The sequence below is a fragment of the Dermochelys coriacea genome, chromosome 15 (genome assembly GCF_009764565.3).
Source record: "Dermochelys coriacea isolate rDerCor1 chromosome 15, rDerCor1.pri.v4, whole genome shotgun sequence".
Classification (NCBI taxonomy): Eukaryota; Metazoa; Chordata; order Testudines; family Dermochelyidae; genus Dermochelys; species Dermochelys coriacea.
Genome location: NC_050082.1, coordinates 27,794,674 through 27,812,631, shown reverse-complemented (window position 1 = coordinate 27,812,631; position 17,958 = coordinate 27,794,674).

The following is a 17,958-nucleotide window of genomic DNA, read 5'->3' as shown; positions in this document are numbered from 1 at the left end:
TACCCAATTAGGAAGTTTAGCTGTAGTTTTCTAGTTTACACTGCAGGGCACTGGATTAATTAGTCCAGAGATGATACTTCTCCTGCCAAGCATCCCAAGGTCTAATTACATGTGCTAATCCATGCTGCAAGGCACTGACTGTATAAGATGATACCATCCTGGAAACTGACCAAAGAGCTTTAGGCTTCATTCTTCCTTGTTAACTTATTCAGGTCTTTCACATTTACAAGAGGGCAAGAAATGTAAAATTTAAATTTAAACAACTGCACTAAAGCCTGTGACACGATGCAGGATGTGTGGAGCTAGGTTTAGAGTCTTAGAAAATTATTATTATTTAATATTTATATTGCAATAGGACCTAAAAGCCACATGCAGACTGCACTGTTGTGCTAGGGTCCAGCACCAGGAATTGAACCAGAGACCTGCAGAGCTAAAAGCATGAGTTTCCACAGCTGTAGCTAAAGAACCAGGCTCTATAGAAACTGTAACAGACTTTATCCTCTGCTGATTGGCCACAGACAGGGCTATGTAAGACATCCTGGGTCACACCAGATGCTGTACATATATAGAATGAATGAACATCCAGGGATAGCTGTGGGAAACACATGGACAGATGTGGCTGGTGTTATTTTGAGGTTCCAGATCACAAAGAGCCCACTGTTTTTATTGTTAAACTAGCCTGTGAGGAAGGGAAGAGAGAAAAACACAAAGATTTTTTTTCATGAAATGCAAACTATGCTACCTGATTCCCTTTGTAAGTCTATGTGCCAGCCCCTCAGCTGAGTTCAATCAGAAGAGGGCACGTAGGGTCCAGAGGAGCTTGCATTGTTGTAAGTATACAGGCAAACTGGGCTGAATTTTCAAACATAATAAGTAGTGATCTGTGGGGCCTCCATTTTAGGGTACCCAACCTGACACATCCTTTAAGGGTCAGACTTTCAGAAAGTGCCAAGTACCCACATCTGAAAGGTTTCAGCCAAACCAGTCTGAATGTACTAAAGCCACATTACGTTACTGCCGAGCTGCCATGGATTCAGAACCAGCTTTTTAAAACTTCAGGCCCCACCCTTGTCTTCCGTTATTTTATTTCCACCTCTTCGATTCAACAGTCCCCCAACCTCATGTGCAAAACACAGCTTTGGGATTTTTGGTATTAAATGCTGGAAGAGAAAGACCAAATTTAGCATTGAATTCTAGCCTCAACAGCTCCACCTCCTCTCGAGATGGGCTCTGCCCTTTATATTTGGGACCGGTCACATTGGCCAAGTAACAGAAAGGTTCCATCGCTTCACCAAACTGATTTCCCAGTTTTGAAGAACATGACAGTTCTTTGTGCTTTGACTATGCGAACCGCCACCAGGGGCTTGTCTACACTTGAAATGCTACAGCGGCACAGCTACACCATTGTACTGCTTCAGTGTAGACTCTACCTATGCCAATGGAAGGGGTTCTCCAGTCTGTGTAAGTAATCCACCTCTTTGAGAGATGGAGCTAAAGTCAACAGAAGAATTCTTCCATCAACCTAATACGGTCTATAGGGGGACTTAGGCTGGCTTAACTACATTGCTCAGGGGTGTGGATTTATCATACAGCTGAGCACTATAGATAAAATGACTGAATTTTCTAGTGTAGGCCAGGCCTAGGACCATGACAGCAGTGTCAGTAGACTGTAACCTGCCAAGCCCCTCTGAAACCTCCTCCATTGGAAATGGAGTGCCTCAGTGGCGAGAGTGTCATTGCCATGAATTGGGACTGCACCTGTTCAATTTATGAATTCGGATTGATATTGTGAAGTTGTATTCCGAATAACTGCTACATCACGAGTACCTCTCTGGATGGGGATCAGCCACTGCTGACAAGCCCTGCAGCAGGCACGTACCAGACAGATACAACAGGAAGTGTTGAGAAAAGTGTGGCAAAGAGATCTTTGCTGCTGGTTTAAGTCCATGCAAATACCCGCATTACAGCGACGACGAGTGCGAGGAAAGATCAGTGGCTGAAAGTCTCTCTCTCTCTCATCTGGCTCCTGATTCCTTACATTGTCCCCTGAACCAGTTGCTATGGAGATTCCCTCCGATACTGGCCTGCTGTGCAATGAGAAATGCGGTGAGGCAGCGCCTGACAGTGCGTGAAAGAGCAGCGGCGGCGCTGGGTCTCCAGGGTTCATCCTGCCAAGGAAAGGAACGGAGAAATAAGCCAGTTCCCGAGGAAGAGAGAAATAATTTTGCTGCCACAGTAATTCCTTTCGGGCTCCTTCCTGGGCAAGATCATTAGCTGCTTTTTTCCTTCTTCAGTCTCACCAACTTTTAAGAATCGACGGCCTTGCTTTATGGGAAATTCCTGCAGCATTGATGAGGAATTAAAGCAATATGTTCCTAGAGAAATTTAATAGGAATGACTCCAAAAACAGAGAATTAGCTCCTTTCTATAGGTTCTTGGAGCCATCCTGTAGAAGCAATATAATTCTCCATTGAATTCTGTAGGATGGTCCAAACATTCTCCATTGAATTCTTCAGGGCTTTTTCAGGAGGGTAACACTACGGCCATATTTACAGGTGGTCAAGTCATAGAATCTCACGATTGGAAGGGACATCAGGAGGTCATCTAGTCCAACCCCCTGCTCAAAGCAGGGCAAATCCCCAATTTTTGACCCAGATCCCTAAATGGCCCCCTCAAGGATTGAACTCACAACCCTGGTTTAGCAGGCCAATGCTCAAACCACTGAGCTATCCCTCCTCCTCTTATTCAAGTGGTCCATTGCAGATCTTGCAATAACATTCTGACTCCTGCTGCCCTATCTCAAGCACTGGATGCACATTCCCAGAGCATACATGCTATTCCCAATGTATATTCTATAGGATGCTCCCCTTAAAGCATCCTAACTCATGTGACAGAGTATTTTTCCATTGGTCTCCTTATTTTACCTGCCTCTGAAAGTCCAGCCAAGCCAATGGAAAGAGATTTCACCAGGATCTGGAGAAGTCAGATGATTAATGTCAGCGCTGCCAAATGCGGAGGTTAATTACTGTGATCGAAAATATCTCGAGGGAAAACGCTACACACAGGTATTACCAATTAACCCAAAGATCTAAACTGCTGCAGTTAATAGAATACTACATTCGCTCTAATTACAACCTCTGCACCAGAGGCTGATACAGAGAGGAAAGAGAGTTTCTCCGACAGTAAAATTAGGGTCTGCACATTTCCTCTCTGCAGTTCAGGAGGGACGGATTTACTCCTGTCAGGAGGAGAGGACCTGCTCAGCTGATCACAGCATCCTGTGCTTCTTAGTATTAACGTGTACTACGGGTGTGTCATAGGGCTCCAATCAGGATCAAGGTGCTATGCGCTGTACAGGTACTTATTACAAGACAGTCCCTACCCTAGAGAGTCAACAATCTAGCTTCCTTGCTGCTGAAGAATTAAACTACAGCAGAAGACAACAAACAAAGCCAACTCCCTCCTCCATTAATTAACCTAATTATAATGCTCAGCACTCACACAGTGTTTTATCATTCCAAAGCTCTGTACAAACCCTAATGCATCCTTGCAGCACTTTGGTGAGGTTGGCGAGCAGTATGGGGAAACTGAGTCACAAAGGGAGTCAGTGGCAGGGCTGGGATTAGTATTCAGGAGTTCCTGGCTCCCAGCTCCATGCTCAGTCCCTGAGGACACTACCTTTTTGGCCTGTTCTATGATGACAGAGATCATTTAGCTGATTGGAGGGCCTGGTATTACAGCTTCCTGAAACCCAGCTTCCAAAGGTACGTCGGGCAATGGATCAAGCATCGAAAGAGTGCAGGTATCTGCCTGGGGATACTCAGCCCAGACAGCAGCCAAAGCCCTGACGCATGGAGCCAGCCAAGCAGGAGCAAGAGAGCTTGGCCTTTAACATGTATTCCATCACACAAAGACAACGATGTTGCTCCCCAGGTACCTGTCTTCTTCTTTGGGCTGAAACGCACACTCATTAGTTATCATTGCTAGGGCAGTTACGCACAGGAGCAGCTAGAGTTTTCCTGGTCATACACACAGCATGGAAAACACTGCACCTAGCAGGCCATGTTCTGCTCTCAGTTACATCCTGCCACCAGGCCCGCCAACAGCAATTCTGGGTCCCAGGGCAGAGTCAATGGGCCTGCTGGACGTGTTCTTCCGGCACGGTCAGGGTTTCCACATGCCTGCCTGGCCGCCTTCGCCACCACCGGTACCACCCTGCGTGGGCCTCAGAGCCCTGTGGCCCACCCGGGTGATTTAAAAGGGACTTGGGACTCCCAAACGCTGCCGCCACTACTGCAGCAGTGACCAGGGGCCCCGAGCCCTTTTAAATCGCCCCCTTTCCGCCCCCATTGGCAGGCCTGCCTGCCACATCCAGAGTTTATTCATATTTGTGACGGGATGCACAGATTTTAGCTGGGAACCAAATTCACTCCACTAAGGACCTGATCCAGAGCCTGAGGACATCTTTCTAGTGAATTCAGGGGGCTTTGGATCAGGACCGGGATATTCAAAGATTTTAGATACAAGAAGCAAGGTTAAGAATGTCAATTGTCTTGTGTGTTTCAGACAGTATAGCTGCTCCAGCTTCTTTGGCTGAGTGTTACAGGAGAATTTACGCTGTCCCCTTGTTTTGCACATGCAAAAAGGACAAAAAAGTGTATTGCAAAGCTAGATAAAATGTGCAGGGAAAAATAGCCATGTCTTATTCTTACAGACAGAGCTCAGAATAACCTGTTAGCTCAAAATTTAGTTCTCCCTTAAAATCGGCAGAGAGACTTTCTGACTGCCTGTCAGAAGTTGAGTTTGTTGCAGATTCATATTGCATTTAGACATTGGTAACTGAATTGCGAAAAGAAATTTGGAGTTAGATTTGTACTCTTCACAAATATTCTGCTGCAGCTCTCTGTGTTTATACATGCCATCGAAAATTCTCCTCGGAGAAGAAAAATATGGAGGTCTTCAGAGCTGAGTGCACACAGATATCGGGGACCATACAGTCTGTTCTCAGGCAAAACTCCCATTGACAGCAACACAGCAAACGGACAGCAGTCCATGGTGATTACAGCACCTTCCAAGTAAGGATCACAAAGCACTTTGCAAACATTAAGTGATTCACCAGCACTGCCATCTCACCTGGGTAGGTGGGGTCTTGCTGTCCTCATCTCACACTGGGGTGCCTGACACAGAGGTGAAGCGACTGTCCAAGATCGCAGAGTAAATCAGTGGTAGAGCCAGTATTAGAACTGGGCTCCCAGTATTGCACACAGCCCCGGCGTCTCATGGTACTAACTCTGACTGATCCTTCACACCATGGCATGACGCTTCCCAACAGTACCAGGGTTGTGAGGCACCGAACACACGCAGTGGTTCACCAGGGGGATAAGCACCTCCCACCTCTTGTCTGAAGAAGTTGGTCTCAAGGCACCCTACCTTCGTGTCCTGCCTTTAAACTACAAAGCCTAGAGAACAATGTTCAGCCTATTTGCGTAACTCTTCCCATATCTGCCATGCGTACATCTCACGATCATTATGGCCACCAGCATTCAGTAGAGACCTTAGATGACCCCATTTGGTGAATCCAAGCGACCCCGTGCCCTCTGCCAGTTGGGATCAAGAGGCCGTTGGGTCACACACGGAAAGGTGATTCAGTGAATCTCACCTCACCGAGGGGTGAAGTGACTTGCCCAAACTCCCTGTCCAGTCAGAACCCCAGGTCTTGCACTATCCGTAATGATAACGAACGGTGCCTCCCATCTTCTAACTTCTCTCATACTTAGGGAGCTCCCCCCACCACCAGCTTCACACAAGTTTAGGACGACATCCACAGACACTGTCATTTTTATGCTCAAGCTTCTTGCACTCTGGAGGTCTCATGCGATCCCTTATAGATTCTTAGATTCCAAGGCCAGAAGGAACCATTGTGATCATCTCATCTGACCTCCTGCATAACTCAGGCCAGAGAACTACCCCAAAATAATTCCTAGAGCAGAGCTTTTAGAAGGACAGCCAACCTTGGTTTAAAAATCGTCACTGATGGAGAATCCACCACGATCCTTGTGACATTGTTCCACTAGTTAATTACTCTCATTGTTCAAAAATGTACATATTATTTCCACTCTGAAATTGTCTAGTTCCAACTTCCAGCCATTGGAACATGTTAGACCTTCATCTGCTAGATTGAAGATCCCGTTATTGAATGTTTGTTCCCCATGTAGATTTTTATAGGCTGCAATCAAGTCACCCCTTCACCTTTTCTTCGTTACGCTAAACAGCCCTGATCTGGTCCTAAAGCTTCTGGACAAATCTGAGCTGCTACAGCATGCACAAGTCCTGAACCTCCCAGCCTTGCCCCGGCTGGTCATTTACCCCTTGGCAAAGTGACTGTGCAATGCTACCAATCAGAATGATAGCAGAGCGGGTGGGAAATAAGAGATGGTGACCAATGTTGCTAGGCAGTGAAGAATCAGGTCTACAGTGTTGGTGGCTCTTGAAGAGCTGAGTTCAGTGGACACCCTGAGTGACTTGACCTCTCTGTGCCTCAGTTCCCCCATTTACAAAACAGAGCTAATGATGCTTCCTTTAGCCCATCCTTTGTCTGCCTTGTCTAGTTGCATTATACATTATCTGAGGCAGGGACTCTCTCTAGTGTCTAGCCCAAGGGGGTGTGATCTCAATTGAGGCTTGTATATGCTATTGTAATAGTCATTGTTCAGGTGCAGCTACATGCGAAATAAGGAGGAACTTAAATAAAACGTACGTATAGGATTTTCCGAACCACTCTCCCCACACTCAATGGGCCAGAGAAGCTTGTGATGCTATTTTTAAAGCAGAGACCCCCCCCTTAAAAACCATGGAGATTTCTGCTTCAAAACAGAGAGCAAGATAATATTTCACCAGAATATTATTATTTTCTTCAGAAAAGATAGATAAAAGGCCATTTATACAAGGAATATATTCTCCACTTAACAATTGCATTACTGTTTAAATAATCTGTTTGTTCATATTCCAAAGGCTGCAGATTTATACATCAGGTAAGATACAGTATAACATAATGGATGCAACATCTGAAAAAATTAAATCAAATGTCAGCACAGTTTGAGGAGGAAATATACTCTTATGATGTACAATCCTACCTCATCACAGCCTCGACTGTGCTAAATGCTAGTATTTTATCACGTCTATCAGCTTGAAAATTGAGCTGGGCAACTTGACTAATTAAAATGGTCCCTTTAACAAACTCTGGTTTTTACAGTGCACTTCATTTTTCAGGTGGGATTGGCAAACATACATTTGCTCATTCTTTCACTGAATATGGTGTGGCAAGGTTTGATATATTCCCAGGAGAAAGCAACTCTGCCTAGGAAATTCTTTGAATACTCCCTCCTCCTCCACGCTGCCATCCCTCATCTAAAATAGACAGTCTGGTCTCTGAAATATGTGAAGCCTACCCCTTCTCTTATTAAAACTGATGTAGCTGTTGTACACCTTAAAAACAAACAAGAATCTTTCATTTTCAACAACTGACCTACTTCAAGAGCTGCTCACTCTGGAGAATGAGGTTATGTTTCCAGTAGAAATAGGAAAGAATTTATTATCTCAAACCAGGTACAGCATATTCCCATTGGTAATAATTGCTCAATAAATGCATCAGGTGATGTGGCTCAGTGGATGATCAGCCAACCATTGGCTGCAAATACAAACAGCAGATTATGTGACGATAACTGTCCATCAAACATGGATTTGTTCGTAGATAACATTTGCTGTCGTAGTCTAATACACCCTACATAACTGAGCCTGATGAAACAATTCAGGAGGATGAATTTTCCAGTGCAATTGTGCAACTGATTTGAAACATTTTCTGTTATGAATTTAGAAGCAATAAATCATAATATAAAAACACTTGGTGCAACAATCACAATAGAATGCAACAGGTACGTCTTCTATAAAGAAAAAATAAATTTTAAAAGGTTCATATAAAAATATTATACTATGTGCACATGGCTTTACACACAGTCAACAAAAACCTCTTTATTTTTACGACTGATACAATTGCATAATAAAAAGAAGGACAGTGAGTGTATTTGGTGATAAGAACACTAACAAATCTCATCCAAATTCATTTAAATACTGAGAAACAACCCTCATACACTGGGCATACAGGAAGTGACATAATACATGTGAGTGTTTGCAGGATCCCAGCCTAAAAAAGTACCCAAACAAAGCCATGCTTTTTGTAGGACCTACAAAATATTTTGTACTTGGCTTATTGTTGCTGCAGAGCTCACAAGAGAACAGATGGTTACACTGACACCAACAAACATGTTTTGGCACAATACTGTGCTATATAAAATAGTTTTTTTGTTTTTTTTTAAAGATAGAAAACAATCTTAAATGGTTGCCAAATGGAAGCGTGAAAAGATTGGTAGCAGCAAATTGGCAGCAGTTTTCAGACTTGGAATCAGAAATAAAGAAAAAAGTAGAGCTATTAAAAAGGACCAGTCAATATCACTCGTCATTATTTTTCTTTAATGACTTCTGGAAAATTAAATCTTTACTTGGGGGACTTGCTAAGGCCACAGGTAATGGGTTGCAGAGTTTGATCACCTCTAGGTTGCTGGTTCAGATTCAATCCATGTTAGTATTGACCAAATATCTTTACCATCTAATGTTGGGTAACCTAGGCAAAAGGAGCCGCTGGTGTCAGTCCAGGTCCCAGCGGGACATGTGTCCAGATGGATTAGAGCTGTGCTGACAGCAAAGCAGCCTGCCAGCTCTAATAACTGGCCTGCCCAGCTTTCACTGTCCCTGACTGCATTGTACCTGCTCTGAGGGTGAATAATAGGGGACTTCATTCTCAAGAACAGTCAGTCTGACCCATTTCCCAAGCCCTGAATTCAATTTCAAAGTTTTTCCATAACTAAAGAGTTAAATATTTATATCATGAGCAAAACTAAAAGAATGAACATGGTCCCTGAAGAGCAGGTTTCTATCGCTTTCCATCCCTGCTAATAAAACAGTCACTGGCTGGCCTGTAGGATCATTACAATGAGCCATTTCACTGGCTCTCATTATTGCCTCTTTCCAGCCCTCCTGCTGGGAGGGAATGTTAAATGAAACAGACTTCAACTCCAGCAGCTGCTGCTCTGCTCATAATCACAAAGCTGAGAGGTCCAGTAACGTGCATGCAAATCCAGCTCCCCGAGCGAGCAGCCTCCTCAGCGTTGCTGCCTCCTGCTGCCAGGGCAGAATGGCCTCTCCCCCCCAGGATGGCAGGGCATCTTCTCAACCCCAGTTTCAAGGAGACGTCTCTTGCTCACGAATAATAAAGGGGCACCCGGTGACTGTTAACGGTTTAAATGAATCACAAGAATGGTCTGTGACAATATTGATACCAACCACCACATTTGGGAAGGGTGATAAGATGCAACAGGGCAGAAGTTTAAGCCAATCTCTAACTATTCGGACCGGGGCTCTGATATTTCTGGCAATTCTTATGTTAGACTTTTGTTTCCTGACCTACTTTTTTCCTGGTCCTCTTTGCTCTTTGGTGGCATTTCCTTTTTCTGCACAACCCCTCTTCACTCTCTCTCAATCTACTTTTGCTTTTCTGCTTGTTCTTCCTGTGTGACATGAAAGCCTCCACCAGAATGCTCCAGTGAAACAGCAAAACACGGACTGACTTTGAGAGGTGCTGAGCATCGAGGTAACAAGGGCTATGGGGCCCTGGCACCTACCTCTGAAAACATACATCAAGCCACAAGGGAATTGCTACCCCTCTGGCATGAGCGCTTTCAAAGCTGTGGCATATCATTTACTGCCAAACGTCTCCTAATGAATACCAGACACCTTGCCAACGGGTCATGTTATTTACCTGAATGTCAGATGCAAATGAGAGGGAAAAGCTGTGCCTTTCTCCCACAGAATTTAGCCATAGTCTCTACAGTTTAAAGGATTAGCCGCCCCTTGGTTTCCTGTTCCTTGTGCAATAGGCACATCATAGCACGAGAAATAAGTGGGGTGGGGGGAGGGAGAAAACACAGATACATTTTAATGAACCAAGAGCAAAGACTGCTGCAAGAATGTGCTGGTTTCCTTCTATTTCCTATTCTCACTCCACTCCTAAGATGCTAATTCTGTCACTCACCAGATGATTTATGTACTCCACTTAGATGCCCCAAGGCACAGCTTGACAACAAATCCAAATGCATCACAGAACTAGAGCGGCAGCAGGCTGCTCAGAGACAGGGCACCCAGTACAGCCGGACAGGATGAGCGCAGGCTGTAAAGCAGCAGTATGGGCAGACCCTCACCGCATGTCAGTAACAGAACTGGAGACCCAGACGGGAAGGTTCACGGGCCAGCTGGTGAATCTGCACAAAGTGAGCCTCTGAAGGGCAGACGGGCTTGAGTGAAAATGACTGTGACTTCGGGTGGGGTTTTTTTCCCCCAGTTCAAACCCTGGCAATAACTCGGTGAAATTCACCTGCAATGACCAAAGATTGAATTTGGCAGTAAGCAATTCAGTGGGCAGATTCTTGCTCCTGCTAAGTCTCTGTGCTATTGGAGTGAGGTAGAGATACTATAAACCAGCCCTGGAAGAGGGTCTGAGGGTTACCCCAGCATTGGAGGGGCATAAATCTGGTATAATCAGCCCCTGCTAGCCAGGGGGTAAGTGAGGACTGCCTGGACTGGAGTGCAATGAGCTCTGTAGATCCCTGGCTGGCGTAACAGCCTCTAGGGAACCACTCAGGGTGACATAAAATAGAGCAGTCTTGTGGCTGCTGTAACTGGCACTAGGTCTGGTTCAGACTTCCGCAATCTCAGGATCAGAGGGCACATCAAGGTGACTTAGAGCAACCTTTGCAAGATGCATATGAGCAGTCGTATCTAGACTGTCCCACTAGAACCTTGAAAGTTTGCTGCAGGTACAAAGGAACCCTGTGCTCTCATTCAGGCCCATCCAAGCTTACCTTTCTAGACAAACTCTGGGAAGATGAGTTATCTTGTTTGTTTGGGTCTTTGGTAACTCAGTCAGAACCAGCTTCATGGAAGATAAATGTGGAGGCACTATCTGGCCAGAGTCCCTCGGAGGCATGAATGAATCAGCTTGTGTTGTAGCACTGATTGCTCATATTTTAAGTGTGCTAAAATCTGAAACAGGCTCAAAATACAGAACTGAATATGTTATCAGAATATAAATATAATCACATCACATTCATATTGTCAGCACTAGGCATTTATATATATTTTGTTACACTGTTTTTGACTGGCCAATTTTCATGACAGAATATATTTTGGGTGGGGATTAACATTTTGTATATAATCACACAGTGTTATGCATTCACACAAACAGACTGTATTTCATGAAACCTAAGTCTAAGCCATGATATGTTTTTCCATAAGGATTTTTACGCTTCCCCGCACTTGGAAGGTTGCTCTCAAATTCCCTTCCTGTCGTTCATGATAAATGATGTGTTCAGTTCCAGGGTGAATAGGCAAGATGGGGAAAGTGTTGCCATAGTAACAGAGGGATGTCAGTGATGGGTATCCATGGCAATTGTTGCTAAGTTCTGAGAGGTTTGTAAAATGCTTTATTTAAAATCATAATTACCATGCAGCTGTTTAGCATGTTGTGTGTCCTGGTGAGAGAGACAGTGTGTGTGCACGCACATGCTTTCTGGAATTAATGTTAATCATGCATGAGGAATGAGGCAAAGTTATTTTAAGGACACTCAGATACTGTGTAATGCTGTTTTGTGCTGTTAGCCAGAGAAGATTAACCCTCATTTTTGACGATTGTCTCTCCATACTGGGAAACTGCTGCTCCATCCTTAGGAGCTCCGGCTCTGCGGCCTGCGTGAGACAGGGAGATGAGAAACCGGAGGGGTCTGGGGTGGTGCCCCCATTAGAGTCCATGGTTGGAGCTGGAGGCTGTAGGGACCTAGAACTGTACTTTGAATGCAAACTTCAGCCCAATGACTTCACTGGGCAGTACCGTGTCGGGATCAATACAGATTAGTCCTGCCTCAGGACCAGCCTGTTTTTTTGGCTGTTAAAGAAGGAGCAGCAATTGTCTCCTTAATTATAATGCTGCTGGACAGGACACTGAACTGCATGGACAACTCAATCAGGAGGCGCTTTGCTGTCCAAAGCAACATCCTAGCTCCAGCTGTGGGGCTCTGAGAGGCATCAGGGAAAGTGGAGAACGCTGCAGACCAGCCCAAGTGACGTGGTCTGTTCAGTGACGAAGACCAGTCAAACCACCGTACTATGCCAGCCCCTCACCATCTGGAACCTATTTATCCTCACACCCCACTGTGAGGTAGGGCAGTGCTGTTATACCCATATCACAGATAGGGAACTTAGGCACAGAAAGATGAAGTGACAGGGAGGCTGTGGCAGAGAAGGGTCCCAAGCCACAAGAAATTTAATCTTCACTCGGGGCATTTCAATAAATAAAAAGAGTTATTTTTTTTAAGTGAGACTGTAACCCTGTGGCAAAAGGATGTTACTCATTCCCTTAGGTTCTGTCGGGAACACAGTACAGCCCCATTCGACAGGGTCTGGTTCATTAGCTCAAGCGGCAGGTGACTCACACTTTGAACTGGGGCTGCCCAGAGCTCAATCCCGCTGTCAGGCAAGATGGCATTTGTCACACAGACACGTTTGTAGCTGCTAGCTCTCGGCAGTTAGTGGTTTTCTCTAGTCCTAGTGACAGGAGCTGTGGACACACCCACCCACCCCCCACATCAAACCTATGGAACTACCACCAGCCTGCCTATCTGCTCAAATGTTGCACCCGTTTCTTGTCTTTTCAGGGGTGAATTCTCCAGGCCAAGAATCATGCCTCCACATGTGCTTGTGCAGTCCTAGCACATTTTGGGCATCACAGCAATATAAATAATAGAGCTTGTTGCTAACTTTCCAGCAGACGCGTTCCGTGCTGATTCGTTTCACCTTTCTCTTCCTGGGTTGGAAAATCATCATCAACACGGCTTTAAGTTCCAGGTAAAATTACAGCTAGTTCAAAGACATCTGGCAGCATGAGACTTCCTGGAGCTTGTTCCATTGTGTTTTTACTGGATCAGCACTAGCGGTGTGAATGCCCTGCCACTTCCTAGCTTCCCACTAGAGGCAGATAGAGTGTCCCCTCTTGCCACATCATGATATACTCAGAATTTCTTGTCACTGAAATAAATTAAATACTTAAACATACCAACCTCAAAGAAAAAGACATGCCCAGTAATGACTGAGCTAAAATAGAAGATTAGAAATGCTGTCTGCTCTCTGTGCTTTTCACGGTCTTTCCTGAGCCATTACTGATGCTCTGGGCAGGTTTGAAGGCCTGCTTGTGTGTCTCAAATGTGTAATCGTGGGTCTTCTATCAGGAGAGATCTAGATCCCCAAGCAGTCTGCTGGGGAGATAAAATAAGGATTCAAGATCCTCATCCATGTACAAGCAGTCCACTTTAAGAGCATGGTGCAAGCTTGAACACGGCCTCTGCTTGGTGTGAATGATCCTTTGCCTTTGGCCACACTGCAAGCAAGACTGGATTTCAATGATGTACCAACCAAAATAGGTCATTACTTCCTCGAGGGAAGCCTAGCTCCAGGGACACCCTCTCCTCCTACACAGCAACACTGCAGGGTAGAAAGAGGCCATGAGCTCCAGCCAGGGGCATCCTCCCACCCCATGCCCTGCTACAACTCCCACTTGGCCTCTTAGCCAAGACCTCTCCATTCATGGTTACAGGGAGTTCTTGAAGTTTGTAGTCTCTTCCCCATGTTAATTACAGCCTATTCTAATTAACCACGCTAAATGGCTTCTTGTTTTGAAAGCAAAGTGTGCCGGATTGGATGTCTGCATTAAACAACTCTCAACTTGGAAGAGGGCAGGAACTCACATTCAGTTGGATAATTATCACATGTAAGGGATAAATGGTTATTTAAGTTGTTTTGTATGTGATGATTCATAGATTCATAGATATTAAGGTCAGAAGGGACCACTATGATCATCTAGTCTGACCTCCTGCACAATGCAGGCCACAGAATCTCAACCATCCACTCCTGCGATAAACCTCTCACCTATGTCTGAGCTATTGAAGTCCTCAAAGCATGGTTTAAAGGCTTCAAGGTGCAGAGAATCCTCCAGCAAGTGACCTGTACCCCATGCTACAGAGGAAGGTGAAAAGCCCCCAGGGCCTCTTCCAATCTGCCCTGAAGGAAGATTTCTTCCCGACCCCAAATATGGCGATCAGCTGAACCCTGAGCATATGGGCAAGATTCACCAGCCAGATACCCAGGAAAGAATTCTCTGTAGTAACTCAAATCCCACCCCATCTAACATCCCATCACAGGCCATTGGGCCTATTTACCATGAATATTTAAAGATCAATTAATTGCCAAAATCATGTTATCCCATCATACCATTTCCTCCATAAACTTATCAAGTTTAATCTTGAAGCCAGATAGGTCTTTTGCCCCCACTGCTTCCCTTGGAAGGCTATTCCAGAACTTCACTCCTCTGCTGGTTAGAAACCTTCGTCTAATTTCAAGTCTAAACTTCCTGGTGGCCAGTGTATATCCATTTGTTCTTGTGTCCACATTGGTACTGAGCTTAAATAATTCCTCTCCCTCTCCAGTATTTATCCCTCTGATATATTTATAGAGAGCAATCATATCTCCCCTCAACCTTCTTTTGGTTAGGCTAAACAAGGCAAGCTCCTTGAGTCTCCTTTCATAAGACAGGTTTTCCATTCCTCGGATCATCCTAGTAGCCCTTCTCTGTACACAACCCTTGCTTTTTCCTTTGGAAAAACTGATATGCATCAACAGCAGGTATGAAGTAAGGACTATATGTGAGAGTGCAGTGCTCTGTCTTTCTCTCCCACCCCTCCTAAAAGCAACGGTCCAGTCTATGCCTGATGATCCGGATAGGGAAACAACAATTGGCTTAATTTTAGTACATGGTCTGTCTGCCCCACCCACCTCCACCTCCCATCTAAATTATGCAGAAATTTCAAGTCCTATACCAATGAATCAGGGCTCAACAAACCTTTAAATTTGTTCTGCTGTATCACAGGAACATGTTGTCCTGAAATTTATAACATTAGGCAGATCTAGGCCTATGAAATGGTCCAAGCCCTAGAAATTTACAGTCTCCAATGATTTGTACAACTATGAATTGCTATGAATCAAAAGGTTAATCTGCAGACAGATCCTTGCAGAAGCATCCTCAGAGATCACTTTGAAATTTCATATAATGGTTAACCAAATCTCTTTATTACACAGAGACTGTAGTCATGGCATTATGTAAATGACAGATCAGGAGGCTATGCAGGGAATAGAAAATTGGTGCAGGAGAGCTGGAGCAGGAATTCAACATTAATAAGTGTAAAGAGGGTCTTTTGTGGGATGCAGAATAGAGCAGCAATACAAAAGAAGCTGGAGCAGAGATAAAAAATGAGTAACTCCCTCTCTGGCCCATGTGATGGGTGAGGTGCCCCAGCAGAGAGGAGATATAATCTAAAAATCAGACTCACCTTTGGGGAATATGAATGGCCTAGCACAGTTCCAGTTAAGAAATCTCTGCTCTGTACATTAGCTACAGAGAATTCTTACTTGTCAGTTGGTACTGGAGAACATGGGTCTGGCTCCATGTCTCTTTAGGAATCTAGCTCCTCCAGCCTTGAACTATACCCAATAGCCATTGATGGACCTATCCTCCAGGAACTTATCTAATTCTTTTATGAACCCGGTTATAATTTTGCCCTTCAAAACATCACCAGGCAATGACTTCTGCAGGTTGACTGTGCGTTATGGGATGAAGGTACTGCCTTTTGTTTAAGCCTGCTCCCTATTAATGTCATTGGGTGGCCCCAGGTTCTTGTGTTATGTGAAGTGGCAAAATAACACTTCCTTATTCACTTTCCCCACCCCAGTCATGATTTTGTAGACCTCACCTTTATCCCCCCTTAGTCATCTCTTTTCCAAGCTAAACAGTCCCAGTGCTTTTAATATCTCCTTGTGGAAGCTTTTTCATACCCTTACTCACTTTTGTTGCCCTTAGACGTATCTTTTTTGAGATGGGGCAACCAGAACGGCACGCAGTATTCAAGATGTTGGCGTACCATGAATTTATATAGTGGCATTATGATATTTTCTATCTTATTATCTATCCCTTTTCTGATGGTTCCTAATATTCTGTTCACTTTTTTGACTGCCAAGGCACACTGAAGGGATGTTTACAGAGAGCTGTACACAATGACTCCAAGATCTCTTTCTTGAGTAGGAACAGCTAATTTAGACCTCATCATTTTGTATGTGTATTTGGGATGTTTTCCAATTTGCATGACTTCACATTAATCAAAATGAATTTCATCTGCCCTTCTTGTTGCCCAGTCACCCAGTTTTGTGAGATCCTTTTGTAACTCTTTGCAGCCTGCTTCGGACATAACTATCTTGAGTAGTTTTGTAGCATCTGCAAACTTTGCCACTTCACTGTTTATCCCTTTTTCCAGATCATTTATGAATATGTTGAATAGGACTGGCCCCCGTATACACCCCTAGGGGCCCCTGCTATTTGCCTCTCTCCATTCTGAGAACTGACTATTTATTCCTACCCTTTGCTTCCTGTCTTTAATCAGTTACTGATCCATGAACCAGTTACTGATCCACTTGCAAACTACCCCAAGAGTTGCGGATGCAAGTCCCTTATCTGTCTCCCAAAACTGCTAGCCTTCTCAGTGATGGGGAAGTCCAGTTTAACAGTAGGTAGAGTGAATTCCTAAAAAGAAAAGGAGTACTTGTGGCACCTTAGAGACTAACAAATTTATTAGAGCATAAGCTTTTGTGAGCTACAGCTCACTTCATCGAATGCATCCGATGATTTATCATACACACTGTAAGGAGAGTGATCACTTAAGATAAGCCATCACCAGCAGCGGGGGGGGGGGGGGGGAGAGACCTTTCATGGTGACAAGCAAGGTAGGCTATTTCCAGCAGTTAACAAGAATATCTGAGGAACAGTGGGGGTTGGGGTGGGGGGGAGAAATGACATGGGGAAATAGTTTTACTTTGTGTAATGACTCATCCATTCCCAGTCTCTATTCAAGCCTAAGTTAATTGTATCCAGTTTGCAAATTAATTCCAATTCAGCAGTCTCTCAGATGCATTACTGATGAAGTGAGCCAGAGCTCACGAAAGCTTATGCTCAAATAAATTTGTTAGTATCTAAGGTGCCACAAGTCCTCCTTTTCTTTTTGTGCTTAGCAGGACAGACATTTGCCAAATTGTTTGACTATAAACAGCAAATAAGCTGAGTAAAGGATACCTTCATTTTCCACCTTTCTGAAATCCAATGGTCTGAAATCTTTCAGGTTTCTTTTGTTACCTATATGGTTGTATGATCCTTTGTACAGGTAAATGTATAAAGAAATATCAATGAAATTCATCTTTCAAAGTACCCCACCCTGAACACTAGGGGCCAGATTTTTAAAGACATTAAGGCATTGATATACTCAGCATGGCAACACCTAAACTGATTTAGGAACCTAAACCCCATTTTCCAGATGAATTAAGGCACTCGGAAACCAAAACCCCATTGATGGTTAATGGGACTTTGGTCACTAAGCACCCAAATCCCTTTTTAAAATGAGATGTTGGCTCCTAAATCAGCTAGGCATTGCAATGCTGAGTGCAGCAACACTTCAGTACCTTTAAAAATCCGGGCCTAATTTCTTGTATCATATAGTTTCTACCAAAGACAGGAGAGGTGGGCAGTCTCAAGAGGAAAGACAACAATATTGTCATTAACTAGTTAATCTCGGTATTTGTATTTTTCATTCATCACCACTGTATCGGAACATTAGGTGGAACCCTTTGGGAAGCTCAGGATTTTCCTGTAACGGTTATCAGATATTCATAGAATGATTCACTTGTATCACGGTAAAGCCTAAA